At 38.1% G+C, this 27,674-nt stretch overlaps 1 protein-coding gene across 7 annotated transcripts in view; it reads right to left on the bottom strand.

Moving 5' to 3' along the window:
* SLITRK4 (SLIT and NTRK like family member 4) overlaps positions 1 to 27,674 on the bottom strand; it is a 213,137-nt gene that overhangs the window by 55,954 nt on the left and 129,509 nt on the right. For 5 of the 7 annotated variants that reach the window (XM_017819312.1, XM_017819311.1, XM_017819317.1 and 2 more), the window contains 2 exons: positions 26,884 to 26,993; positions 16,477 to 16,535 (listed from right to left, as the gene is read on the bottom strand). The gene's annotated coding sequence lies outside the window, so the exon portion shown is untranslated. Of the gene's footprint in view, positions 1 to 9,213; positions 9,285 to 16,476; positions 16,536 to 26,883; positions 26,994 to 27,674 lie in introns of those variants that run through there. The other 2 variants (XR_001875541.1, XM_017819315.1) reach the window with 2 other exon arrangements.

Here is a 27,674-nt window from a genome sequence, read left to right as displayed (position 1 = left end):
CTTGTGGAGAGAGAGAGCAGCAGCTGCACATGTACAGCTGTTCCTCACTGCCAAACAGGTGTTTCCACTTCTATTTGCTGGTTGACATTTGCTTCCCTCTGTTTTTTGCTCTCCTCCTCACTTACAAAACATTACCCTTGCAGCACATGTTGGATAGGCCACAGAGGGACTGTCTGACAAAGAGCAGGTTTGTGTTTGGTGGAGAGGGGGATGCTGGCTGGGAATGTGCACAGGTACTCGGCACAGGCTGCGGCAGAACAGGCTGAAGCTGCTCAGCTCGTGCTCAAAAGCTTATGATCAGTGTGGAGAATGTGAGACAGTGGAGACCAACTGTGCACTGCTGGAGCAGCCCCATGGAGCTGCTGGAATAGTGTTTTTGTCAGTGGCCAACAACTTTCCTCCCCATCTACCATCCTGGCTGGAGTCTCACTCTTAATGTACTTGCCTGGGACTCTGAACTGGCCTTGACACCACATTTACATTTTCAGTGGGTGCTGGAGATTGCAGCCATTTGCACAAATCTGTTAAATGTCTAAAGGTACAACTCAACACCAAGAGGTGTTGTGAAAAATGTCAACAGTCATTATGATCCTGAAAATCAAAATCAAGGAAAACCAAAATGCCTCCTTTTCTTAAATATACTGGAATCACCATGGGATTTTACCTAGACCTGTCATACACTGGCAAGTAGAGAAAAGAGATTTGCACTTATTTGTAAATTACAGATGACCAAGACAGTAACAAATAATCCCTTTACTCCATGTCTGAAGCCTACAGTCAAAATAGCAATCTGCTGCTCCTACAACATGTGGCTATTGTGGACTATTTATTATGTTTCTGGGATTCAGGAATAATAGGTGTTGAGGAATATTGATATCCAGTTCCAAATTCCATCCCCTCTCCTCTTAGGATTTCTTTGATATGATTCTTCCTATGTGCGTTTTTTAGCAAAGACACTTGTAAAAATATTTAATTAATCTCTTATCACCACATATTGTGTAGGTAGGAAGTGATGTGCCCCAGTCTGAATGGCCTTGGTGGGAGGAGTGGCAGAAGCATTAAAGAAAGCAGCACCACACACAGCATCTCCACCAGGAGCAAAATGTGAGTTCAGAGACAGGGCAGCTGAGAGATATTTCCTGTTTTCAAGGAACTTTCACAAAGGTACCCCAGCCCATGGTGTGTGACAGTTTTCTCTCATTTTCATAAGCTTTTCTATTTTAGTAGATGAGTTTTGAACTTTCCCCTACTCCTTACATTATAAAAGGTGATTTCGCTCTGCAATTAGAGAAAATTTGACATTGGAGGTGTCTGTGGAAAAAAATACCCTTTGTAGACTCTGCTCCATTTCCAGGTGGGGAGCATGACATCCCACTGTGTACTGTAGGTTTTTTAGTGAGACTGTATCTTTTATGACACATTTAAAGCAATCCCTTTTTTCTATCTAAAACCCCAGTTGTGGGGTCCTAAATTACAACTGTCACAATGCATAAGCTGAGAAAATGCACCAGACATTTACATCGAATCACTTTGAAAGTGTCTTGTGCCATTTTGATATAATGAATCATTTCCATTTAGGTAGAATCATTGCAGAGCACTTTGCTAACACTGACATTTTGCAGGAAAAAGCTTTTTTTCCTTTAACTACAGACAGTCACCTAACAAGCTCAACCCAATAACATATTCTTGTGCAGGGAAAGAACCAAAGCCATCTGGATTCACACACATAATAAAATCAATACCACGGCTTTTAAACAGAAGTAAATTTACACTTTGACAGTTCTATTCACAGGTTATATTTTTCTGGATTTTTTTTTTTTTTTAGGCATGGAATGGAACAAAATGGAAAATAAAAAGGAGAGAAATACTAGTTTGATGCTGAATACACAAATGTCCTTTTAATGAAATAATTATCAGCATATCAAAGATAGGCTTGATGTATTGTTCTTTACTAAGAACACAACACAAATTTAATAGGATTAATTTATATATTGATGATGGATATATTAAAAAAAATATTAAATTCTATTCTCCTCATAAAGACAGAAGTTCATTATCAGATCACTACTGAAAGGGGAAGACTGCACAAAATTAAAGTTCCTAACTTCTTACAGTCTAGCTATAAAAAATATAGCCCTTCTGCAGAAAGTGTGCAAGTAGACTGATTTTTAATTATATTTTTATTAAAATATTCATAGTCAGGTGGTTAAAATTAGTTTTATGCACTTCATATATAAAGGAACCTAATATAACTGTATATAAAGGGACCTAAATTAAAGGTTTTTTAAAAAATAACTCTGAGAACCTATAATTTTCACACACTCCAATAAAATCTGAGATACCTTAGCATTTTGGGGTGCTAAGCATCTTATTTAGGTTCCCTAAACACATAGATGGTCTCCATTGTTCATGTTCCCTAAACACATAGATGGTCTCCGTTGTTCACCTGGGCACTTTGAACACTTAACCTCTCATCTTGATTTTTTGGGGTTGTTCTGTCACTCCTCTCACCTGAGCTTAGTAACGAGCCCCTTACAGAGTTCAGCAGCACAAGATATTTTGCCTGCTGGCTTAAAGGTCATAACCCATCTAATGTGAATAATAAACAGGCTCAATCACCTCCCCCTGACACCAAATCTGTGAGTGCTGTAAACCTGCAGTGTCAGGATCTGTCTTGCCCAATGAGTTAGATGACTCTTGACTTCAGTCATGCATGACTATGATGAGCTTAGAACAAGAGCTGGAGCAGCCACTGAAGAGCTGTGAGAAGTAGCAGCTCAGAACAGGCACCCCAGAACCTGTGGCAAGGAATAATCAGGTGACATCATTGCCAGTGGTGAAGTTTGAATTTCTTATTCAGCAATCTCGCGGGAATTAACACTGCTAATATAAAGATTAATGTTTGGAGCAACCATTAAGCAAACAAAGGCCTATTAGTGCCTAAGAGTTTATGGAAGCAATGGAGAGACATTTACATAAATAAATGTGAAATAGGCCTTGAAATGTCCTCCAAGTCAGGCCTCTGCTGCTCAGACAGCTCTGAGTGTCCTTGCTAGGAGATACTGTTTAAACTGTTACTTGGGGTTTTTAGTTTCTTTTTTTGTTGTTGGTTGGTTGGTTTTTTGATAATTTTTTGTTTGGTTTTGTTTGTTTGTTTGTTTTGATTTTTCTTTTTGTTTTTGTTTCGTTTTTTGGCTTCTGGTTTTTTTTTTTGTTTAAGACCAATGATGCAGATTCCAGTCTCTTATTCCAGCCCTAATAATCAGAAATCAAAAATCTTTCTTACTAACACAAAATCCCTTGTTGCTGCTGAAATTCAGCTCTTGTAATGGACATGAAAAGCAGTGTTCTCATACAGCTCCTGTAGCCTCCTACAGAAAAATCTCCCATCTTCTGTAGGTTTTTTTCTCTATTAAAGCAAACCAATGTTTCATCAACAGTTTATACTGTCAACTAACTAACTAAATTAACTAACTAACTTACTTCTAGATTCTGGACTATCTGGCTGTATCTTTTTGAAGTAGAAAGTGTTTGACAGCCTAGAAACATTGCTTTAGCCGAGATGGAAAATATGTATGGATTTTCTTCATATCCCAAAATATTTCTTTTGACATTAGCCTATTTTCCCAACAATGTAACTTTATTAAACTTTAAGCAGCATCTTTTACAGTATCACGTTGGAGTTAAACACCAAACATTGCTATAAGCATAATTTCCAGGACTTGCCTTCTAAAGCTCTTGGGATATTTATGCCTGTCATCTCATTTATACCTTTGACATTCTGGCCTCCAATCACCCACATATTCAAGATGACATCCAGGCAGTTGTGTCAGGAAAATAGAATTTCCTGCGTAATTTTCAACACCTTTCCATTTTACTCTGAGAAGACAAATTACACAGAGGTGCAAAAGAAAGCCAAATAAGGATTGCTGGCGTAGGGATGAAAGACAACATGAAGAAATAAAGGGTTAATTGCAACTAGGGAAAGGGTACACAAAAAGCTGGAGAAGTGCCAAAATTGCAGGGTGATCCTCAGAATATTCAAGAATAGGTTCCAATGTATAAATATTCTGAGAACTTGAATAAACTTTCACCTTTTTCCACTGAGTATTGGAAAAGTGCCTTGCTCCAAATCTTAGTAATTTTTGTGCGTTAATGTTTAATTTCCGTATCCGAGAGTCTGAACCAAGGCCTGACTGTCAAGGCCAAGTGCCTGCCTTCTGGTTTCACAGAATTTGATGAGAATTTTGAGGTTACAAGGTATGAAAGTGAGGCCTTTAGCTTGAGAACTAACAAAGAAAACCCCTGCAGATCAGGATGCTGAGATAGGCACGTGAAAATATGTATAGATATGAAAAAATGTAAAGATGCCAAATAACCACTGTGTATTTCTCATTTTAGTCTCAGAAAACCTGAACCACCTTCACCGTGGGCTTTAGCTCAGAGGTGACAAGGCCAGATAGAGGTACCTCTCTTGAGTGTTGGCATCCCATATTTAATAGCAGACACCAACTTTGTGGCATTGGACAAACTGGATGTCAGATAAAAGAACCAAATATAGAACATCAAAATGCACACGACCTGAATAATTCTGTAATGCTTTCTCTAGGGTTCTTACATCCAACAGTGCCATGTAAATCCTATTTTGTCAAATTTAAAGTGTTTTTTTGACTGGATTGCAGCAAATACTTTTTAATTTTTTTTTTTTAGGAGCAAAGATTAACAATCAACCTCAATAACTCTGAGAAAAGCTGTTGTTGCTTTCATGCTGTTTGATTTCTGCATACACTCTGTATCACATTAACTGATACAGGGGGACTTATGAGTGTAACTCCTATTGCAGTTTTGAGAGTTACATGTGACCAACTGGTTTGTGATGTGACTAATACCAGGAGGATTTAAGTGCTTGAAATAGTCACATTTTCATAGTTAGAAAAATACTGTACTACTTGAACAGAAGACCATCTCAAAGGGAAATTGCTCAGACTAGTTCCACTTCACTGCTAGTTAATATGATTTTTTTCTGTTTATGACCTGTTTTGTGGTGGTTTGGTTTTTTTGTTGGTTTGGTTTGGCTTTTTGTTTGGGTTTCTAGTTGTTTGTTTGAGTTTTGTGGTTGTTTTGTGTTTTGGTTTGGTTTGTTTCATTTCGGTCTTTTTCGTATGAATCCATTCTAACACACTGCTGAAGGTCTGAATTAATAAATAAACTGAACAAAATTAATTTTAATATCTAGACTGAAACAGTACGTTAATACTTTTTTTATTTAGTGCTGAGCTGCACATTATTTAGTACTGCAACTTAAAGTTTCTCCAAAAAGGCAGTGAACAGAAAGGCAGAGAGTGCTGTATGGACTTACCAAAAACAATCTGGAAAAAGGAAGGATCCAAAAATCAACAAAAAGTAATTGAGATAGAATTTTGCAAGATTAGAGAAGAGAAACACAAGCTCTTCCTGGTATGTCTTTGCTCTTCCCAAGCCTGAAGAAAATCTTTTTCCATAATCACAGTACAAAAAGGACTCCTGACTTACAGATGAAATCCAGAAGGAATACAGGTACTGGCGAGGGAGCAATTCTGTATTGGTTATTCTGCACGGCACTGAAATGCAGCAATGGGAGTTTTTAAACTGATATTTGCTATATTGATATACTCATTTATCTTTCTACACTGAGAGAAAATTGACCTGGCTGTGGTAATGGAGAGAGATGTAGATACTGAGGGAATTTTCAGGCAGCAACTCTGAATCAATGCCCGTTTGAATTCTTTCACATTTGCTGTTGGAACAGGCCTAGAACAACTAATAGGTGAAAAAACACCACTTTCAAAGGTGATCCAGAACTACTTTTGAGTCTAAGTGAACTTTATGTATATTTAGCAGCTCTACCACGAATTTGCTGACCTAGGAAGAGCTAAGATGCAACAAGCAGGATGCAATAGTTCCCAGCAAGCAACACAGCTGAATAATTTTCTTTTCATTACAAGGGATTAGCATCATGTCTGTTGTCAGATGCTATATCTGAACTAAAACACGGGAAATTATTAAAATGTTCGAACATAAAAGATGATCTGATCATATTCCAAATTTAATCTGCATCCATCTGTATGGTTTTTTACATCTCTTTCATCCTACAGCCCTCTGTAGAGTCTCTGTATGGATGAAGGAATAATGCTGCTGCTGTTTAAGTTCATTCAGTCTCCACTGATTTATTCAGATCTTTTTTGTGAAAGCAAAAAGTATTATCTAAGTTTCCAAACTATACAGCATGATACAGTTTTAGCAGCATAGAGGCCTTTCATATTTAGCAGGCACTGTTTCTCTCTGCCATTTTTATTTCACCTGTTCCTACCCTTAGTTCTTTTAGTGAACAGGACATTTCCTTTGTTCCCACTGCTTAGGTTTTTTTTTCCTTGCACTTTTTTTTTTTTGAGCTTTATTTCAGTTTAAGAACCATTTCAAATGTTATTTTTATGATCCTTAATTCCTGCCTCTCTGTCAGTATATATCTCACTTCTGATTTGATCCTATTAATGCCAAGAAAAAACCCATACAGTACTTGTCATTTCAGATTATTGGAATTAAATCACTTCTAAGTGCAGTAAGTGCAACCCAAGTACTATATTGAACTCCCCCCACACACACAATGTTCTTTTTAATACACAAAGAGAAAGACAGAAAAATATCTTTAGATCAGGCTATAAACTAGGGAGTAGAATACATTGATGGTTCAGAGACATATACTAGAGATAAATGCATGAAGTTCTTCCACAGCATTCTGAAAGACTAATTTTCTTTTTTACAGTGACAACCTATCTATTCTTTTCATTACTATTTCCTGCCTCCCTCCTTGCTGAAAGAGTCTGTCAGTAAATTCTGATATTGGGGTGTGGAGAGAGGAATGAACCAATTGCCAGTAAGGAAAACATTTTACCAATTAACAAACTGGCTATATTTTCAGAGTGATTTTCTTCCACAATGTAAATAGCACCATTCCCAGCACACCACACTCATCAATGCAGAATACTTGATAGGAAGCAATAAATGCCCCCATAGCTGCTTGAGCACTGGAATGCAGCTGAGTGATTTGATAAAATCAATAGTAATTTACTGCAAGTGTGTGCCAGTGCTATGATCATTATTCTTTTTGCATAAGTGAAAAAAGGAAGAACACATCCTAAGGAAAAAAAAAAAGAAAAAATAAATAAAAAATAAATAAAATCAGCATTTGATTCCCTGAAGAGATTTTACAAGGGGCCCTGGGATTTTTAGTGCAATGTTCATGAGTTTGTCACTATTGATGTAGTATGAAGAAAAGCTTTCCAGCATAATTCTGGGAGAAAGGACTGTCCATATGGGCCCACTGATCCTCCCATGCACACACGTTCATCAGGTGTGCTTGGAAGCATTTGACTCTTGCACTGATCAGCTCCAAGGCTGGGCAGGGACTCCAGCATGTTTTGGTTACTGATATGTGGATGTGGTTTCCTTGGGCAGCACAGGGTGAACCTCCTGCAGCCACATATTCAAAGCAGCTGCACTCTGATGCCTTAGTTGGCTTGCCAGGAGATTGAGTGGGCTACTCCAGAGTCCAGCTAAGCAAGAACCAGCAAAGTGTCAATCAAGAAATGTGAATACCATTCACATAGATGTACTGCCTACATCCATTGGGTCCCGAAACCCCAACACCTCCAGTACAGCTTGAGTGATATTGAGAAAATTCATATTAATGCTAAACTGATGTTGAGACCAAAATCCCAGAAAAAAGGCAGAAAACAGCATATAAGCCAACCTTCCATGCTATAGTGTCCTTTGAGAGGTGCTGATTTCTCTGCCTCAGATGGACCCTACGAGTTTACTGCTTCATATGATTCCTTTAGGGAATGATGCAGGAGATAGAGCCCCCTAAACAGCAGGTGTAAATCCCAGAGGGACTTTTTGCTGTCTGTAGTGCTTCCTCCATTTCTAAACAAGGCTGCCTCACGGACAGCATGGCATCCCAGCATCTCCCCAAGGCTTACTTAGCATCCTGAAATCAGCTGCCTGACAGCTGAAGAACTACTTGTTCACCTTTATTTGCAAATTGACAGTTGTTGGTAGACTGCCATTTTACTACAGGGAGGTCAGAAAAAAATGCAGCTACAGTGATTTTTTTTTTTCTTCCGGGATATCTAGGATACAGAAGTGGCTAAGGAAAAAAAGCAATTATCAAATCTATATTTAGACAAAAAACAAGTTCTAAATTACTTTTTTCCCCCTTCTGTGTTTAGGTAGGTTTGTTTCTAATTTTGCGAATCAATAAATGACATTTATTTGAATATATAAATCACATTAATTTCTTTAGGCTGTGTTAAATACCATGAGTTATATCACATAACAGAGTGTAAATCCCACTAGTCTTCCAGAAGAAAAAAATTCAGAGAGGCTATTATTTGCAGGTGAGACAGATCTGAAGGAAGTGTTTGTCTTCCACTGGCCTGTAGCGAGTGAGATGAAGGTTCCATTCCACCCTGATCTAAAAAGCTCCAACCTTCTCACCAGCACGCTGCTGCCTTCAGCTGAGTCAGGAGAATGGCTCAGAAAAATGCTCCTCAGCTACTGCAGTTTAGAACCAACAAGGCTAATTTAACAGCTTTCCTTGGCAGCTGAAGGTAAGCTTTAACTTACTTTACTCTCTGGCAAGGAGTGCTCCTGCTGCTTACTGTGCAGGATGCAATGGAGGGCAGCAACAAATCACTGAGAGGACAAACTGCCACAGCCATTTCCTCAGCTACTGACAGAGCAGATCCTCCACTGAATTTTACTTGTCAACTGAGCAGTCACCCATTCGCACCTCTTCACTTATCTCCTGGCAAAAGAGATTTTTCTTATCTTCCCAGCTGAAGGAACAAGGCAAGGACTGAATCTCCAGCATTTTACTGCCACACCTGATAGGTTCATCATACTTCCCTCCAAGAGTTCAAGCTATTCGTGCATCACCAGAAGAGAAAAACAACAGACAATTCAAAACCTGCGAGCACGTTTCCAAACTATTAACTGAGCAGTTATTCAAGCCCACTTGACTGACTTACAGAACAGCTGTTTTCTCACTGTGGTACCCAAGCATATTTAAAGCCAATTTAAACTTTCCAGTAGGAACCAAGAGTTAATAAAGAAATGCAGTATGGAAAATGCTGTAAGCCTATAAGTACATACCTCCTCTGTCTGCCACGGGTAAATGATGCCTAATTATGCCTTTTCATCAGGCTGTTTTCCAGAGCACTCCTGTTGTATTCATCATTTTTGAGCTGCCAAAAGCAAGGAATCAAGCTGTGAACTTCTTGTCTTTCTGCTTGTGCTGCCAGAAGGGGACATTAGGTGCCTCTTGGCAGTTGCCTCAGTTCCTGTTGCTACAGGATGAGAAAAAACATCCGTACTGCTTCCCAGCTACACAATAAACCTCCTCCACTGCTTACTCTCTTCCTCCTTTACCATCATTGCTAATGCCACATCCCACAGCCCTTCCCCCTTCCCAGCTTTGCCTACAATACTAAATTAAATTTGCTTGATGTTGGGTTATCCCACTACAGGTTAATCATATTAAACATAAAGACCCTGCCCAGGTCACAGAGCTGGCAACAGGTGGAGAAACCCCAGTAACGTGGTCAGTGAGGAATGAAGGACACCTGTGTGGGTACCCCTGAGCAGAATGGTTATCCCCACTGGGAAACCCTCCAAGGTGACCCAAGGAATGAAGCTCCTTCCAGAACACCAGGGAAATGAAAAGGAATTACTACCCACAGGGATATAGAACTTACTATAGGATGCCACATGGAAGAGTTTTCAATGGAGCAGGAAGAAATTGGGGATAAATACAAAATTTCTTATGGAATTTTTTTGAGTAAGGGACACAGAAGGGGAATGGGAGAAAATAAACCGGAATGGATAAATCTGTAATCACAAATTAAGTATCCTTAAACAAAAAGTTTTGCACACAAGTAAGATTTAGAAATGTGGGCATAGACCTCATTACTGTATTCATGTTCAATAAAAGATGAATTCCCCAGCAGCATTACAGAAAACATCCAGTGAAGCTCTACAGCAGAGTTGCTGTCTAGAACTTTGTGTGGTTGCAACAGCCACAGCTGCATTACCTAAATTAATTATGCTCTTCAATGGCACATTTATTGGGATATTTGATCCACAGTAAAGTGAGAAATTCAAGAAGTAAAGGTTAAGATGTGCATTGCAGTGCAGAAACCAAAGGTAGGAATTTAGGTAGGACTGAAATGGAATGAATTCAAGATGCTTTCACACTCAGCTCCAAAGATTGAAGAATGAGTGGGAGGAAAGATTTTGAATATTACCTGTTTTTCTAGAAAGGCTGAAATCTGAGAAACCCCTACATGAAGACTGAGGAGTTTCTAAGTGGATTTTAGACATTATTAATTTTGCAGAGGTCAGGGAGTCCCTTGTTTTTAAAGTAAGATTGCATTTGAAGAGAACTCTGCAGTGGCAGCTAATCTAGCAATTACCTTCCTGATTACCTGTAAGAATATCTAAGTGATGCCTCTCTCTCCCAAGATTGCTCAAAAGGGTAGAACAAGCTTGTTTCAAGGTGAGAAAATTTGATCCTTTCCTGATAAGAGAGGTAAAGAGAGAGAAAAGATTTCACAGAGTATGAAATTGGTTAGGGAAATATGCCTTAAGCACCTGGAGACAGCCCCAAGGGAACCAGAATGAGCTCCTTTGAATAAATCACCAGCAGTAATAGGTCTCCTTCCTTTAGCAAAATGACTTTTAGGATGAGTTGTAAAATGAAAAGATTGAATGATATTGAGGTGTAACTTACCTTAACTATCATTTAGCTAAAGTCAATATCTTGAATATCACCTTATGCAAGTATTTCTAAAAGTTTTTAATCACTTCCATGCTTGATGGAAAAGAGCAGAATGGTGATGTCTGTACAGAGAACTGCTGTCAGAAATGGTAGCTGGAAGGCTGCATTAACAGAAACCACTGTTCCTTGATGACCATCTATTCTTCCCTCCCCTCAGGACTGTGGAAAAGGTACTTTAGATTCATAGATGTGGCAGCTAAAGGAGCAATTACCATCATCTACTCCAACTTCATGCCTCCCACAGGCCAAAGAACATCACCCAGGAGTTCTTACTTTGTGCTCATAATTGTTGAGCTATAATGTCTTTTAGAATGCTATCTACTTTTGATTTAAAGACTTCAAATTATCACGAGCCATCCAAAGAAACTAAATTAAAAGTTGGACTTTATAATGGCCTCTAATATATTTTTCATTCAGTCCATTTGTGGGCAAGAGTGCTATTAGCTTGAGGTACAACTGTAGCCAGTTATATTACTGACAGGGGATTTATGCTCAAAGAAGTTACTCAAAACATTTGACAATTTCTCAGGCAGTCAGTGTAAAGAATGCCTTCTGGTATTACATGAGCACATCTTTTTAAATCAGAAAACAATATTTTTACTGAACTGTGGCAGTCATTTTGGGGAAATTGGTTCATACGTCTTGCCTACATGTTTTAACTATGGATATGAACTGTGAAGATATTGCTCTGTTTTTGTTAGAATATATAGAAATATATTCTGGAAATATGCTTCTGGAAATATTTCTGCTAGCTGTTAAGAGCTCTGCCTCTGATTTACTCTGGATACATCACAAATATGTGCATCAGTTTTCCTGTCAGCTGGAGGGGTATCATGACATTTACCATGCACAGATAAGAATATACTTCTGAATGCTAAATTATCTGCTATTTTAATTAGAGATATTGGCAAGGTAGTAATACTATGTACCACTTTCACAGTATTCACTTGTCTTCATGAATAAACACTCTTAAAATACTAGATTAACTACAAAAATCTAAATGTTCATTATAAAGCTGAACTGCCATTAAAGAACAGTCTATAACCACGCCACACTTGTGTCATTATATATTCAGCATTAAAATATGTCTAGACTTTGAAAAACTCCATGTATGACTTCCTACTGAAACCTTGTAAACATTTCTCCTCTGTCAAAAAGTTTTGTTCATCTAGAAAAACAATGACACCGATGCCATTAACATCAATCCATCCTGACAGAAACTTTTATTAAACATATCTTGTTTAAACAGCAACTTCATTCATCACAGTCATGAGGGGGAAAAAAAGCTAAATCATCAAAATGTAATTTTCTTACTTTTAGTTGTTAAGAACAAGCTCTTAGAATATGCTTTATAACTTTACTTCTTATTTAAAATTAAACCTGTTTTTACTCCTTTTCAGTGACAAACAATATACTCCTCTATGGACATTTACATTTAAATCTCCTTAAATGATTTTTGAATTTTATCTGATCTCCTTTTCCTGCCAATAATCTGAGGAGTCAACACTTCCATAATCCTGGTACTGAGAAAATTCATAAGAAGCTCAAAAAGTGGTGCTTGATCTGTAAGTCTATTAGTATATGCACAAATGCATGCTTATACACAGAGAGCTACTTCAAATCATCTCTTTCAAATACAACTCTAGTAGTTCACTAAATCATGGAACAGAAATGAATGAATGCTATACTAAGCACAATGAGTTCAAGCTGTGGGAGTTTAAAGACTTATAGATACTCAAAATTAAGCACAAACCAAAGTGTTTGGCTTGAAAAAGCTCTTTAATAAAAAGAAAAGGTAAGAAAGAATAATATTTTTAAGTTCTGATCAGAAGTCCACTGACATTAATGGAAAGCTTTGTGCTGACTTTAGCAGGCTTTGCAGTAGGCCCGTGCTTTTTATCTTGAAGTCTCCAAGTAACATCTTTGAATAGATCTTTAAGACTGCCAATTCAGAGTGACAACCAGAAAAGTAAATCCAGTGACGTTTCAGAACTGACACACAGGCAAAGTGAAATGAGCCAGTTGTCCCTAAAGAGCGTTTTCAGATTTTTGCCATAAACCTCTTGCAGCAGAACTGGTGCAGACCTGGGATCCCATGCAGCACCAGGCTTTTAGTTCTCATAAAGGAAAATTCATGGTCTAAAGGCTAGGTGCATGTTTTGGGTGGCCCTGGTGCATAATGCTGCCTCCCACATTCTCATGAGAACTCAGATAATAAAAAATGCTCCAGACTGCCAGACATTAACCACGTGATTCACCCACTGTGAGTCATCCACTGCAATCTTGAATGTGAAAGATGTACTTCAAATGTTAAACTACTGATTCTCTCCCTCCCTCCTGAGAGATACTCTCAGCTCACTGATGTTCATAAATAATAAAGGAATTTCAGATATACCACAGTCAGAAGTGGTTACCTTACAGATGAAAGTGAAAAGATAAAACACATGGGAAAAAAAACCCAACCAAACTGTTTATTCAAATATTTGCAATATGCTTTGTTTTGTCAGAGTCTCAGGAAAGAAGATGCTGACATCCTCTCTTGGATTAGACAGTTAGATGTCCATCTGAAGAATACATATAATATTCCTTAGATAAGAGGTTGTGAGATAAAAAACCTGACATTCAGATGTCTAAGTTATTAGACACTGGCAGAATAATATGATTGTTTTCAATGTTTTAAACTAATGAATCATTTAACACACAAATCTTATGAACTTAATCAAACAGTTCTGTACAGATCTAGCTGTGCAACTTAAATGCAGCATCAGCTGAGAGAAGAAGGGACAATTTTATGTCCATTCAGTGTATATTCTAATTCATTAGCTCCCACTGGTGAGGGTATTTCTCTTCCTTCAGAAGCTCTTCTCTGTATTCTATGAACACTGTGCAAGTTACAAATGTATTTACCTGTATGTACTTGCTGTACTTTTCAGCAAACACCTGAGAAATGCAGTTCACTCATTACAATGCAAAATTTGTTTCTGTTCCCTTCTTAGAACAAACTTCAGGGAAACTCGGTATAAAGGAACACACATGGTTCTGAGTCCATGTAACAGAGAGGCCTAACTACACCATCATCATTTGTTCCTTGCAGTCAAGCATCACGCTTTTAGATTAATGGTGTAAATCCCAAAAGCCAGTTTGAGATTGCCAACCTGGATTTCACCACATTTCTCTTCCAGATACAGACAAACAGACAAAAATTTTGAGCAAGATTCTTATTTCAAGAGACTTTTGCACCAGCTCAGTCCCATTCTAGTTAACAGTGGTAGTCCTCATTTACCCCTTTGTTAATGCCAGAATCAAAGCCTTTCATTTAAAAGCATTGCCTTGTAATTAGGTAGTCACGCACATGTAGCTAAAAACAAAATCATAATACTTCATGCTGAAACATATAATTGAAGCCAGGACTGGGTCATGTGTTCAAAAGCCACCTTTTGTCTTTTATACAAGTATTTTTAGACTTTTCTAGTATGCAAATATACAGATGTGCCTACGCTGTTGTACTTTGCTGAATGCGCTATGTCAGATGAAACAAGTGCTGCATCTTTTTAATTAAAATGCTTAACGAGAGAACTGTAAAGCTTGTTGGCACACAGTTAATATGTGGGTTTAAAGGTCATATTTGTACTGGTGGGAGGAACTGGTTGTGCTATTGAGATCCATATTTTTCTATGAGGCAAGAGGGCTGTTGCAAACCCTGAAGTGAAGGACAGTTTGAGGGCAAGTACATGAGAGTGGCAGAACCACCACACTGCTCATCAGCTGACTTCCCCCACACCCTGGGCTCCATCCTGCCTCCTAAGGGTCCAAACCTGAGGGTACTTGAGAAACAAACTTGGGAAGAGTTTGCTTTTACCTTGGCCGTTAATCATTTGCTTGGTAATGCAGGCGTTGGGTTTTCTACTCAATGTTATTTTTATATAGAAATGCTTAAAAAAAATAATCTGGATTGACAGAATATGGAGGCTTCAGGAATGAACATAGTTCAATGAAAGGCTTATTTAAGAGAGATTGCTTTACTTCTGCCTTTTGTACTCATTTCCATTAGAATATCAACAAAATTGTCAGACATTTCGTTTCCTTTTCCTTGAGAAACAAATGAACAGTTAATTGCAGTCTCAATTTTTAAAGTTCAAAATATTTCTTGTGGCTTCATACAGCCTTCAGATGGATTTTTGATATTTTGTAAGCACAGAATTGCATGAGTTTCAGCGGATATTACACATGAGAGGAAGTGAAAATTCGATCAGAATGTGGCCTTGGTCTGTTTAAAGAAGGTGCTTCTTAAGAGCAGTTCTTTTAAGACAAAGCTTCAGAGAAATACCAATCCCCACTCAATTTTACTGTTTTGTTTCCAAAATCCTCTAAGGTGATTCTCCTGTTTCTCTCAGGGTCTGCCTTAATCTATATCCTCCTTTTTATTCTGTATTTTTCTGCATCATTTTTTCTGCTTAGTTCATTCCTTCTTGACATGTACTGGCTGAAAGTAGTCTCCCTCTTTCTTTCTGCCTCACTGATTCTCTAACCTCTTCCTAAACATATCCTTGCCTTCTCCCTTGTCCACAGTTCTTAATTCTTTTTGTCCCTCTAATGTTAATTTTTAACTCTACCAATTTACTCTCTACAGCCACTCTGCAGAGCACTCCAGGACACAGCCAGACAAAAAGACATACATAATATAATAGATACAGGCATGCCTTCCACTGCTTGAATGTGAAACACTTTGAAGGCAGCTGGAACTGTCCCTGGATGATGGTTTTGGGCCCACACACAAAATAATCCTCCTGCTTTCACTCAGTCTCCATGGGACATGGTTACTTTGCATTGTACTTATGATTCCCTTTCTGTGAGCACTTTTCTACTTGTAAAATCAGCCACTGAACACGAATGCATACAGGGTATTAGCTAATTTTAGTAAATTACTTCTCTTATTTGCTATCATTTCATGCTGAGGTTTCTTTAACATGAATTTTTGAATCCGGCTCTTTTATTTTTAATTTAAATTAGATTTTTGGACATAATAGTGTTCCTGGGAAATGTGCCTCTGTGTTAAACTTTGATGACTTTAGGCTGGGAAAGAGTGGAATGTGTTGACTGGAGTTCTAATGAGCATTTCCCCAGCAATGCAAGTGCCAACAAGCAAATCCCAGGTCATAAAAATGCCAGTTCCCCTCTGCTTGAGATAATATGAAAATGTGTAAGTTATCAAAATGTATTTGTAGATGGAATTGTTTTGGAGTAAGAAGAATCAGAGGGAAAATATTACGAAACCATGTGCACCCTCTTCTCTTTTATAACATGGTTCCTTTAAATCAAAGATGTTCGGAGCTTATGTAGGCGTATGGGTTTCAAAAGATCTCTTTATGTCACTGGAAAGGTTGCCAACTGTTCTGTTAGGCTGGGAAAGGAGAGACACTGTGACACCTCTTCCAAATAAAATGTGTTTAATCGATCTGGGCCACCGACTGTGTTCTGATCTCACCAGGGTGCAAGACAGCTCAGAACACACAGCAGAGGAGCTGCTGGTTTATGGTGGTAGCGAACTGTTGAGTGGTTAGCCACAAAAAAATTTAATATTTTTGGTATAGACTACTTACAGTCGAATCATGCAGCAGTTTGGCTGACTAGCAAATGTTTTTCCACACCCATTACACACCTACAGGAAAAGAAATGGAAAAGGTGCTAAGGAGAGTAGTGAAGATCTTTTTTCAGTGACACAGAAGTTACACATTCACAGTTATTATCAGCTCCTTTTCCTCGAGGAGAAGGCCAAGTCTTTCACTTAGGGATTAAACAAGGCTTTATTTAAAACCAGTGAAAAGTAAATATCCAACCCCTGCTTTACTATTTCCAGGGGATTTGAGCAGCAGACTGTAAATGACACCAAATGACATCTTAAGAGGGCAGAACAGTTATTAAATACATGCTGTGGAAGGAAGGTTTTTTTCTGTTTCAATGAAAAATTTGAAGGAGTCTATTTGCTATATCAAATAGTATTATTAGTAACACAGCCAAGGGAAATTAAATAAGAGTCCTTTTAAAAAATTACTTTTCATGGGAACTTACATTAAACACAGGCTCACTTTGTCTTCAGTGAAGGAGTATTTTTTTGTCAGCTGAGAAACACTTGTTTATGGCAGCAATAAACTGCTTATCCAAAGAGACAAAAATCAGCTCCACGAATGACAATAAGAGGAGCTAATTGACACTCTTCCCCCAAGCTAAGAGTAGCAAGGAAGGAGCTGTGGCTGAGTCACAGTTTCTGTTCTGCAGCTGCAGAGGTAGCTCAGCCATCAGCATATTGTGATGCTGTGCTCTCATGGCTGTCTTCAGCCAGAGCATCCTGCCTGCTCCCCATGAGGTGCTGCCTCGCAGTACTGCTTAAATAAAAGGAAATATTGTCAAAACAGTATAATAAGCGAGCTCGTTAGTTTAATCAGCATAATTTGAAAGTTTCCTTTAGTGGTTTTTTTTTTTTAAGAGCTGGTCGTTTAAATTGGAACTGTGAGACAAGATTGTGTAAGAAAGAGCATGCAAACAATGATGCCTTGATTGGGTGTGCTGTGCAAAATCCACATGAGGGCACGTGATGCTCCTAATCTGCTCTTACCTTACATAAAAGATATAGTAATTTATAAGAAAAGTCTTATTATGGTTTGAAAGCCCAGGAAAGAGATTAGCCATCAAGAAATTTAGCAATTTTGTTCTCTGAAGCCTGCAATTTGGGGGTGACCAGAAGCTTCTTTTTAGAAGGGCTAAAAGGGTAACAAAAAAGATGTCTCAAAGCACCTTCTAGATCTTTCTCTCTGTGTAAGCTTTAACTGTGAATGATAACATTTGCTTTGAAGCAAATTACAGTTATATTAATTAAGTCAAACTTCAAAGCACCACAACCACTTTAGTGACTGTGGTTCATATAAGAATTTTATTAGAGGGATTGAGCATTTTTTAATAGAATAAAATATGAAAGAAGCTGCAGAGGCTTCACACAAAGCTGCAGTCCATAGCTGCATTTCCTGCTATTTCCTCCTAGTCATGGTCCTCAGCACTCTCCTGCTCTAGTCACATCATTAAAGGTCATATTAAACAAATGTACACAGGGTTCATGAGCTAAGATAGAGAAAAACAAGAGTCAATCCAATCCATCTATGTATAAATGCTTTTTTTTCTGGAAGAAAGACCATCCTTTGTTTGGCACACTACAACTATCTCTCGAGAAGGTGAGTGTCTTAATTTTTAGTTCCTGTTTATGTGAACAAGAACACAGTATGGGATATGTGAAAAGAGGATAACAATTAAAAACACATGTTGGGATAAGCCTAAGCTTATCATTTAGGTTCAACTGTTCACTGAATGTATTAGAAAGGTACAAGGTTAGAAGTGTCTATTTTGTTAGGAAATTTTACTCAGCCTCCTTCCTAAGGAATTCATGTTGGCTTTTTATTGTTATTCTGAGTCTCAGAGACAAGGTTCCTTTTCATTTAATCCTAGAATTTCTGTATCTGTTAAAAAAAAGACCCAAAAAACTAGATTTAAATGTAGCTGTTCAAATTCACTGCTGTTTTCCTGGTGTTTGGAAGGTGACTAATGCTTACACAATGTCCATAGTATGTATAAAAATCTTAATAATTTTATTTTCTTCTATTTTCCATAAACATGGCCCTCACTTAAGTATTTTACAACAGCCTTCTAGGTATCATAATTAAAAGCTGAGTTACCACTGCTAATTCTGTAGGATTGACTTAATAGAGGAGGATGTGGATATTTTCTCTGATGGTGATACATCTGGCAATTACTTTACCCATCTTCCCCAGTCCATTAAGCTTTTAAAACAACAGGGATAGAGGGATTTAAAATGGTTACCTCCCAAAAATCGCATCTGGTCAGGTTTAGAATTTAGTTTGTACCACATTAACTGCATTTTAAATCTGTGTGGCATTTTCTCGCTGGGTATTAACCACTTCAAACACAGGAGTGTCAAAATGGTAAAGCAACTTACTGTTTTTGATACTCTGCACTGAACAATAAATTCCTGGAGAGCATATTTGTGTGGAAAGAGGTTTCCACAGACAGCAATAAAATTTATAGTCCCTTTGCAACTGTATTTAATAGCTGGCACTTGTAACAAAAAAATGGCAGTGAGGCTGAAGAGGTATCAAACAACTGAAATGAGAGAAGTGTAATTTTCCTAGTACTTTATTCTGACATTCCTCAATGTCAGAATAAAGTATTTAGCAGAAAAAAACAAACCAAACTAACTAAACAAACAAACAAACAAAACCTCCTCACCCAAACAAATCAATATCCTATGACCTTAAATAGGCACACTAATAACTCAATTAGAAATACAAAACCAATCTGTGATTCTTTTCCTGAGAAAAGCCCAGTGAGCTTATTCTGCCATTAATGGTTGATTAGTTGTCCCTGTGTTTTCAGACACTTTGTAAAGAGACTATGAAGTCAAGACTGGGGTAGGAAAAAATGGAGAAAAATAACTGGAAAAAAACTAGGCCACAGTGTGAAGGCTTTTTTTTTTTTTTTCTCTTTAGTATTACAAAATTTTGGTTCACTGACTGTAATTGAGAACAAAATCTTTGTACACAGGTAGATCAAAATAATTTGGGTAGGAAGTGATCTTTGGTGGTCATCTGGTCTAACCACTCAAAGCAAAGGAAACTGAAGTTTGATGCAAGTTCAGATGAAGTGAGGCTGCTGAGGGCACTGACATTTGAAATTCTCCTGGGGTGGGGACTGCACAGCCTCTCTAGGAGATGGATTTCCCTGTTGCATAAGAATTTCCCATGTTGCAGCCTGTGACTGCTCTTTCCTGTCCTTTCACTCTGTATCTCTAAGAACGCTCTGGCTCCAACTTCTCTGTAACCACTCCTTAGGCAGGTGAAGTCAGATGATTTCTTCAAACTGAACAAGCCCAGCCTTTTTGTACAATCTTTATCCCTTATATGCTACATTCTCCTGGACACCAAGTGCCTCTTACTGGACTCATTCCTCTTGGTCAATGTATCTTTTGGGCTGGGAAGACCCAAACCTGGCACTGTATTAGATGAAGGTTCCCAAGTGCTGAATAGAGGGGAATAAGCACTTGTTTCACCCACCTAGCTGCATTCTTATAAATGGAGCCAGAATGCAGTTAACCTTCATGCCAGAAAGGCATACTGCTGATAATGTCAGGGTAATATTGGAGGATAAGCAGTAAAATGAAAATTTAATTTTACCATTATCCACAGCGTTGTTAGGATCCAGAATTTAGGCCAACTCACTACCCAAGGACAAATTTTCAAGCTGGTAATGTACATACGAGAAAAATCTTAGTATTGTCTACACAGTGTAGGTGTGACAACAAAGAAAATTCAAATTTTTTAGTTCTAGACCATCTTCCTTCAACAATAGGAAATGCAATCACTCATCTAAGACCCAGAGGGCTAATCTCAACCTTTTTGGAACATCCTGTGAGATACTGAGCTCCCTCAACTCCCACAGACTGAAAATGGTAAAGAATAAACACATAGGAAGACCTGCCTCTGACAACCAAAATTGAGTTTTCAGGATAAAATGGAATTACTTCTACTTCTCATTCCATCTTCTTTGAGCTTCCTACAGGACTTATTCCTTTAAATTCCTTATTTGGGAAGACATGATATTTAGAAACACTTCTGATTGCTTCTAGAATTCATGATAAAAGATCTGGTTTTGAGGGGAGCTTTTATTTTTTGCAAACAAGAGAAGTAATTCAAACTAATTTTAAATAGCTGCCTTCTTTCTATCTGCTTACAATATGTTCATCTGTTCCCCAGACTTTAATCACAAATGTGCCAAGTGTATAGTGCAATAGTTAGATGAAGCACACACTGGGGGAATAACAGAATCAATGTGCTTAATCTGTTCTTAATCCTCTCTTGTGCGTAGGAGACCTGCCTGTGCTGCTGTTCCACACACAGACACAGGGGCTGATGTGATTTATGCAGGTCTAGTTATGCAGCCAAGCCTTCCTTCAAAGAGACTCAGAAGCCATCAGAAGGGAAGGGGGAGAGGCAAAAGAGAAATTGTGGTAATTATTTTTACTGTCTGAAATTCAAGAGAGGCATCTATTAGCAACATAATGTATGGAACAGTCAAGAAAGAAAGAAAGATGTCAGCATTTTTATGTTTCTGCTAAAAATGTGCCTGAGACTTTCTTGACTGCAACAGCTATAGACTTAAATCAATGCCAGCAATGTTTAGGATTCATATGGATTGGCAGTCCCAGGCAGGTGACCAAATGTACCCAACCCTAAACCCTTTGTGGGTGTTGCTTCATCTCTCTCAACCAGCCACTCCCCTTTTGCCAGGCACACAGAATTGTGCCCTGCTGCTCTCAAGTGCCCCTTATTTAGATGCCCTCTCTGTCAGAGTGCAGGAGCACAGACCTGATGGACAGTTCAACGAGGCACTGAGAGCTCAAGGACTCCATCTGAACAAGGCAGGTATTTTAATTCACAGTTTCTCTGTGACTACTTTTTCATTTCAGTGCCAACTCAAAAAAGCATTTAAGTAGTTCTTAAGCCACAAATGCTCAAAAACCTTGTAAAAATGCTCCACATATCCAGAAAAATGTGTGCCAAATGTTGAGCACACACGTACCTACCTCTTGGAACTGGGTGACCCAGACACATTCTCAAGTGCTCAGCTGAATTAACAGCATAAAGTTCTATTCTAAATATGACCCTCCTTAACTGGTACTTCTTTGCCTCATATATCTATTCCTCTTGCAACACTCCATACTATGCAGCAGAGCAGACCATGTCAGGAGTAGGCAGTGCAGCGAGGACATCCAAAAAGACATGAATTTCCTCCACTCCAATGCAGGCAGGACTAGAGAACGAGACAGGTTCCCTTCCTCTTCTTCCTATTTCTCCATCTTTTCCTCACAATACTCACTGTTTTCCCCTTTGTTGCCTTCCCATAAAATACCTGTGGCCATAGTAATAACTCATGATCCACTGTGGCTCAGATTTTAGGAAAACTTCTGATTTGAGGCTGAAGGATAGTAAAGCAACTGAATGGGTTTACAAAAAGGTGTAAAGTTGAACTCACTGTCAATCTCTCTGAAGAACAGGAATACCATTATCTTGGATCTAATTCAATTCCCATTAGAAAAGGGACGACTTGGAGCCGTTGGTATGAAATGATGGCACCATTTGGTGTTATTGAGATATGGGAGGACAAACAGAGTGACAGAAAACCAGAAGCACTTTAAAACGTCATGGTCTACAAAAGAATGGACATTTTATAGCTTAGTCATGATCATGAGAGACAGTCAATGGTGTCCTTTGCAGAACAGTTTCAGATTTCATTGCCAAAGAAGAATGCAAAAAACAGGCCTAGAAGGACCAATTGCAATTCTATCAAATCATTATAAGGCTTCACCATATGCCATTACAAAATCAGTAGTAATGAAAGAAACAATCATAAAATAGCCAGACTGCATCTTCATAACATTTCTATTGGTTTGTGTCAGTATTCATTTGGGAAGTCTTTAATCTGTATATCTATATGTGCAGAAGGAGTATGAAATACTAGTATTTCATATTTAAATTATGTGCTATACCTGTCCTGTTATAAATTTTCCCTCAGACATTTTGCTTTCTTTTAAACAGAAGAAAAGAAGCCAATGATGGTAAATTCTATTTGGAAAGAGAAGGGTCCTGTGTAACAGAGCATTGCAGTGACATCTGGCACCAAATACTGTATTTCTGGGGACTCCTTTGTTGTAAAAAAAGGAACAAATTTACTCTGTTCATTAGACAGGTGCACCAATTTTAAAATGGGTGTCCAATGACACTTGTTTTGCCGAAAAAAAACAGATTCTTCTGCCCACCTTGCAAATTCATAACCCTCCTCCCAGATTAAACCAGAAGGCTGCAATTGATTCATCACTTCTGAAAATCTTAGCGTTTATTTTTAGTCAGTGCAAGAAGAACCCCTGATTTTGAAAAAATCCCATAATACAGCCTCCCTTTCAGAGTAAATTACGGACAAAATTATAAACCAGCAAAAATAGAGGCCCATAATGGAGATGATGACAGAATTTTAATTATACAGGGCATGAAGAACAATGTAATAAAATTAGTGGGGAAAAAACCCTGTCATTTAGTCTACGATGTGCCTGATGACTTCTCCACTACAGATGAACCAAGTGCTTGGTTATATTCACTCAGAAATTAGTTGCCTCGGGCCTTCAATGCTGAAAATGCTTTGTACCTTAAATTCATACATGAATTTCTATTAATTATAATTTGGAGCACCTCTGTGAGAGATATAAAGACAGAAAATGAATATTGTCAGTTCACAGTTATCCAACTTGTTTTGGTAAGTGATGCAGCCAAGGCTTGGAATGGACACTGCATTTGGAAACTGCAGTTAAATTAACTAATTCTCTGTAATCTATACACTTAATTCACAAGTTAACTTGTTCAAAGCAACATTAAGATATCCACTTGGGACACAGTTGTTTAATTTAGAAAGTCCTGAGTCAGTATTAGAATTCTTTCTAAATGGGTGAGATTTTAGTTTCTTTCCTCTGTGTAGGAAAAGAGAGGGGTGCCACAGAAATTATTAGGGTTATGCACAAAAATCTCTTACCATGTGGAATATCTGGGAATTTTTAGGTCTCTAATGTTCGTTTAAAGACAACAGAGAAGTGCCAGCTGATCTACATTGGCTGTTTTGACTCTGGTACTTCACAGGCTCTGAGGTGATAAATTCCCTCCTTTACAAAACTGAAAAATTCCCATAAATAACATTTGCCATTCAGCTCTGCTGAACGTTAGCCAGAGGTGTGTAATTTCCATTTGCACATGCATTTTCCTCTGTGTGTAGCTATGATTGCAGGGTAATGGAGAACCATATTTTAGCACTTAGTCATAGAAAATCATAAAACTTCTCTCAAGTTTAATCACTCCCTTTTCAACACAGTTCAAGTGCACAACAAACTATTGCTCACTGTGAATTTAGTGGGGTGAAAGGGGTACCAAAGCTTCAGCTGTATTGTTTCAGTCTGCTTTCTTAAAAGGTGGTTTTTTTGACAACAGAGAGTGACAGTTACGATGTGGTACCACTAATTCACAGTTTCCTGTGTGCCAGAGACTAAGCAAATATTAAAACCAGCCAGAGGCCACAGGGTCAGAGCCTCAGGCTTCCAAAGGGAAAAAAAATCCGTGAGTTCTTTAATAAGCATTTACAAGGAGAACAGAGAGATGAAGTGACCTACTGGTGTGGAAGGTTCTAACCCTACCAGTAATCTTATTGCTTGGTAAGATTGCAAGAATCTTGGTGTGTCTGAAAGGTTTTAGTAAAGTGTCTTTGCAGGCATTTGAGGAGGAATCATTTTCTGGAGATGTTGTTTACCAACACGTCCTTCTTCAGATATTTATGACCCTTTTATATCTCTTTTGACCCAAATAATTTGTTTTTGCTTGCAAGTAAGGAATCATTCTACTAAAAGCAAATAATTTCTGTGTGTCTTTCCAAATGATCTTCAAAACATCAAGCGCAGTCATGGATGCCTGAAGACAGAATAGTATCTGCATAAAAATGCAAATTATTCCAATTATAATAGCAATCAGAGTCACAGAGAGCAAGGGATTTCTCAGTTACAGCTCTTGTGTGGCACTCAACATTCCCACTGAGACATGGCAGAGGAAAATACAACAATTTAAACAATACTGATGTCCCTTACCTTTGTAATTCCTAATGGCATGAGTATTATTTAAAGACTGAAATAAATATAACTCACAGAAAAGTAGCACAAATTCTAAGCAAGTCTTTTGATTAGAGCTCATGTAAATACACTTTGATATATTTTTCACCAAAATTTTAGAAGACAGACACAGATGCTGAAAATTATCACAACCACTATTTGACAACTAGATTCCAACCTTGATTGCTCATGCAACAGCAGGTAAAGGTCACAATTGTTCAAGAGATACAAAAACAGGCCAAATATCACTCAGTTCCTGCTCCTTGGACAAGCAATCCAGAGCTGTTATAATTAAAGCTAATAAAAATTAATTACCTCAATATAAATACCTTGCATCATGTCTGGATCTCAAAGCACTCCACAGGAGAAATCCCAGCTTTACAAATAAGGAAATAAGAGACATGGGGAAGGAACTGATTTATTTATTGACATTAAGTGTGCTAGAACAGGGACCTTGACCCGCATTTCCCTTGGGCCATGTGCATTATTGGATGCACTATTTCTCCTCATCTGAGTTTCCTTTGAGTTTAGATCCAATTCAGATTGCAGTCTGTCTGAAGCAGCATCAAGATGACTGTAATTTATAGGTCTGCCTTAATTTAGGCAGGATGCATCACCTCTAAGAAGCCTAATCAGGGTCTAAGAATCATTCAGATTAAAAGGAGTTGGTCTTCCCTTGTGTATACCCTAGTCCAACATACATACTAATAGTTTTACTTCACCTATCAATGAATTTTCTTGGACAAACCCAAAATACTCTAGCTGAGCAAATGATGTGCTGTAAGGTTCTTTGGATGCTGTTTACAAAGATGATATTTTTCGGTGCAGAATCTGTCTGTAAACACTTCTATTTTTCACTTACAGACTTGGGGAAATTTTTAATATTGGAAAAAATAATTAATTGTTAGCATGGTCTCCTCATACTTTGGGGTGCACAAGTAGCAGTTATTAAAGTCAAGAGGTTGGCAGAAGTGACATAGCAACTAAAAATGGTTCGGCTATAACTGCAGGCAGCAGAATTTAATTTTCTAAAGCACTGCATGTCTGAGAGAGATTTCCTTCTGTATTTGGAAGATAAGTCATTATATCCAAAGGACAGCCATGCTGGTTTGGCACCACTGCAGAATCAGTAGTCATGCAGCAGCAGGAGGCAATACTGGCTACACACTGAACAGATTAAAAATACTACATTTTAATGCACCATCACTCCAGGTTCTGTCCTTCCTGGGGCTGCAGCCTCCCCCCAGTGTGCCTCACTCTGGGCTCCACAATTAAAGACTGAATGTGCCACAACATCCTGTGTGTTGCCATGAAAGAACCAAAAGTGCCTGTGTACCTGTGCTGGGGGGTCTGGCTGTCAGAGAAGCCCCATATCAAACCCCAAGAGAACAGGCATTTCCTGGAAAACTGCCTGCTAGAGTGAGGATTGCAGGAATAGCTTTCCTTTGCCCTTTCTCCCTACCTACGTTGTGCTCGTTGTCCAGTGCTTGCAAACTGCTCTGGGGCATTGTTTGCTATCAGGACACATCAGCATGGATAGAGACCAGGAACTTTGTGTTACAGCCACGTCATTATGAGTAGCTGAGAGCTGTGATCCAGCTGATCCCATGGGGAGATCACTTCCTGCTCTGGTGGGCTGTTTTCCTTTGTACAGGATGCCCATACCTGTCTGCACTCAGGTTTCATGTCTTAAACACACTGTGATGGCTTTCAAAGAAATGAAATCCATCTATCAGAAGGAAAACAGCATTCCTAGAAAGTAGATTTATAGTTGAGTCTTCTAGAACAGCTAATATTCAGGATCTAAATGATAATATTAGTTGTTAAAGTTGCAGTAAGTAAATTGCAGGATTTCAATGCACCTTTCATGAGAGCTGGGTGAATTGCTGTATCATTTTTTTCCTAAATTTGGAACATTGTGTATCTCACAGTTGGCCCATACCTCCCATCCACAGGACAGAAGGAAAAGAGAGAGGGAAGAGAAATGATCTTATTAAAAAGCACAGCCTTTGAGAAAACAGAAAAATGTTGGCTCTATTTTGGAAGGCATAATGGGGACCAGGGAAAAGAAATTAATCCTGTACAGTGTCCCCAAACACTTATTCCACATTTTTGTTGATCTGTTTATTTGTTATTTATTTATTTACTACTGTAAATAATTTCTAAGTTTTGGCAGAAAGTTAAGGCACTTGACCTTGACTTGGTTATAAATCAGGATATTTTATTGCTTCATCTTTCTCAGACTTACCTTTCCATTTGCTCCCAACTCTTACACTCTTTTCTACAGATCTCTGCAACTCATATTTCCCTTGGTCCTCTTATTTGGTGTCTTCCAGTCCACTAGAACCATCTTTTGTACTGAAAAAGAAAGATATTTGACAATGAGAAACTGAGAAAAACAGTTTGCACAGGTTTCTTTAAATCCTCAATAACTCTGAGGTCTCTAAACCAACTTCCATGAGATGTTTCCATTTCTTCTTTGTTCTGTGGAACATCTTATATGTTGTCAATGTATATGAATTACTGAGTGCTTAGAGATGTGAGGGCTAACATTGATGGTATATGTCCTTTTGTTTTTCCCCATTGAACTAGGATTTCAACCATGGAATGGTTTGGTATGTGGAAAATATGGAGGAAACAATTGGTGGAAAAAAGTGGACTGGAAATGGTAAGGTAAGGGGCAGGTCCTTTTTGAAACTGAAACAATCTTTGGGAAAATCAGCTGGCAGTTTTAAACTGGCTGGGTTTTAGAAATAATTTCATTATAAATAGAATGGTACAAGGGATTATTTGTAACTATAATTTACCTAGTTTCAAAATAGTTTTCCTCTGAAAGAGATATTGTAGAGTGGTGACTGAAGAGGGTCCTGAAGAGTCAGTACATGACAAAAATGGAAAGGGATAAGCTGCACCTATGCTTAGATACAGCACTGAAAGGTTGTACTTGGATGTGAATTACATGGATCAAAATATTTTAAGATTCAATATACATAAAGTTATATTTTAAAAATATAACTAAGGAAACTTTTTTCTTTATTA

Source organism: Lepidothrix coronata, unplaced genomic scaffold (genome assembly GCF_001604755.1).
Source record: "Lepidothrix coronata isolate B3197 unplaced genomic scaffold, Lepidothrix_coronata-1.0 Scaffold73, whole genome shotgun sequence".
In the NCBI taxonomy this organism is placed as follows: domain Eukaryota; kingdom Metazoa; phylum Chordata; class Aves; order Passeriformes; family Pipridae; genus Lepidothrix; species Lepidothrix coronata.
Note: the sequence above shows the minus strand (reverse complement) of the source record. Positions and strands in the feature narration are given on the sequence as shown.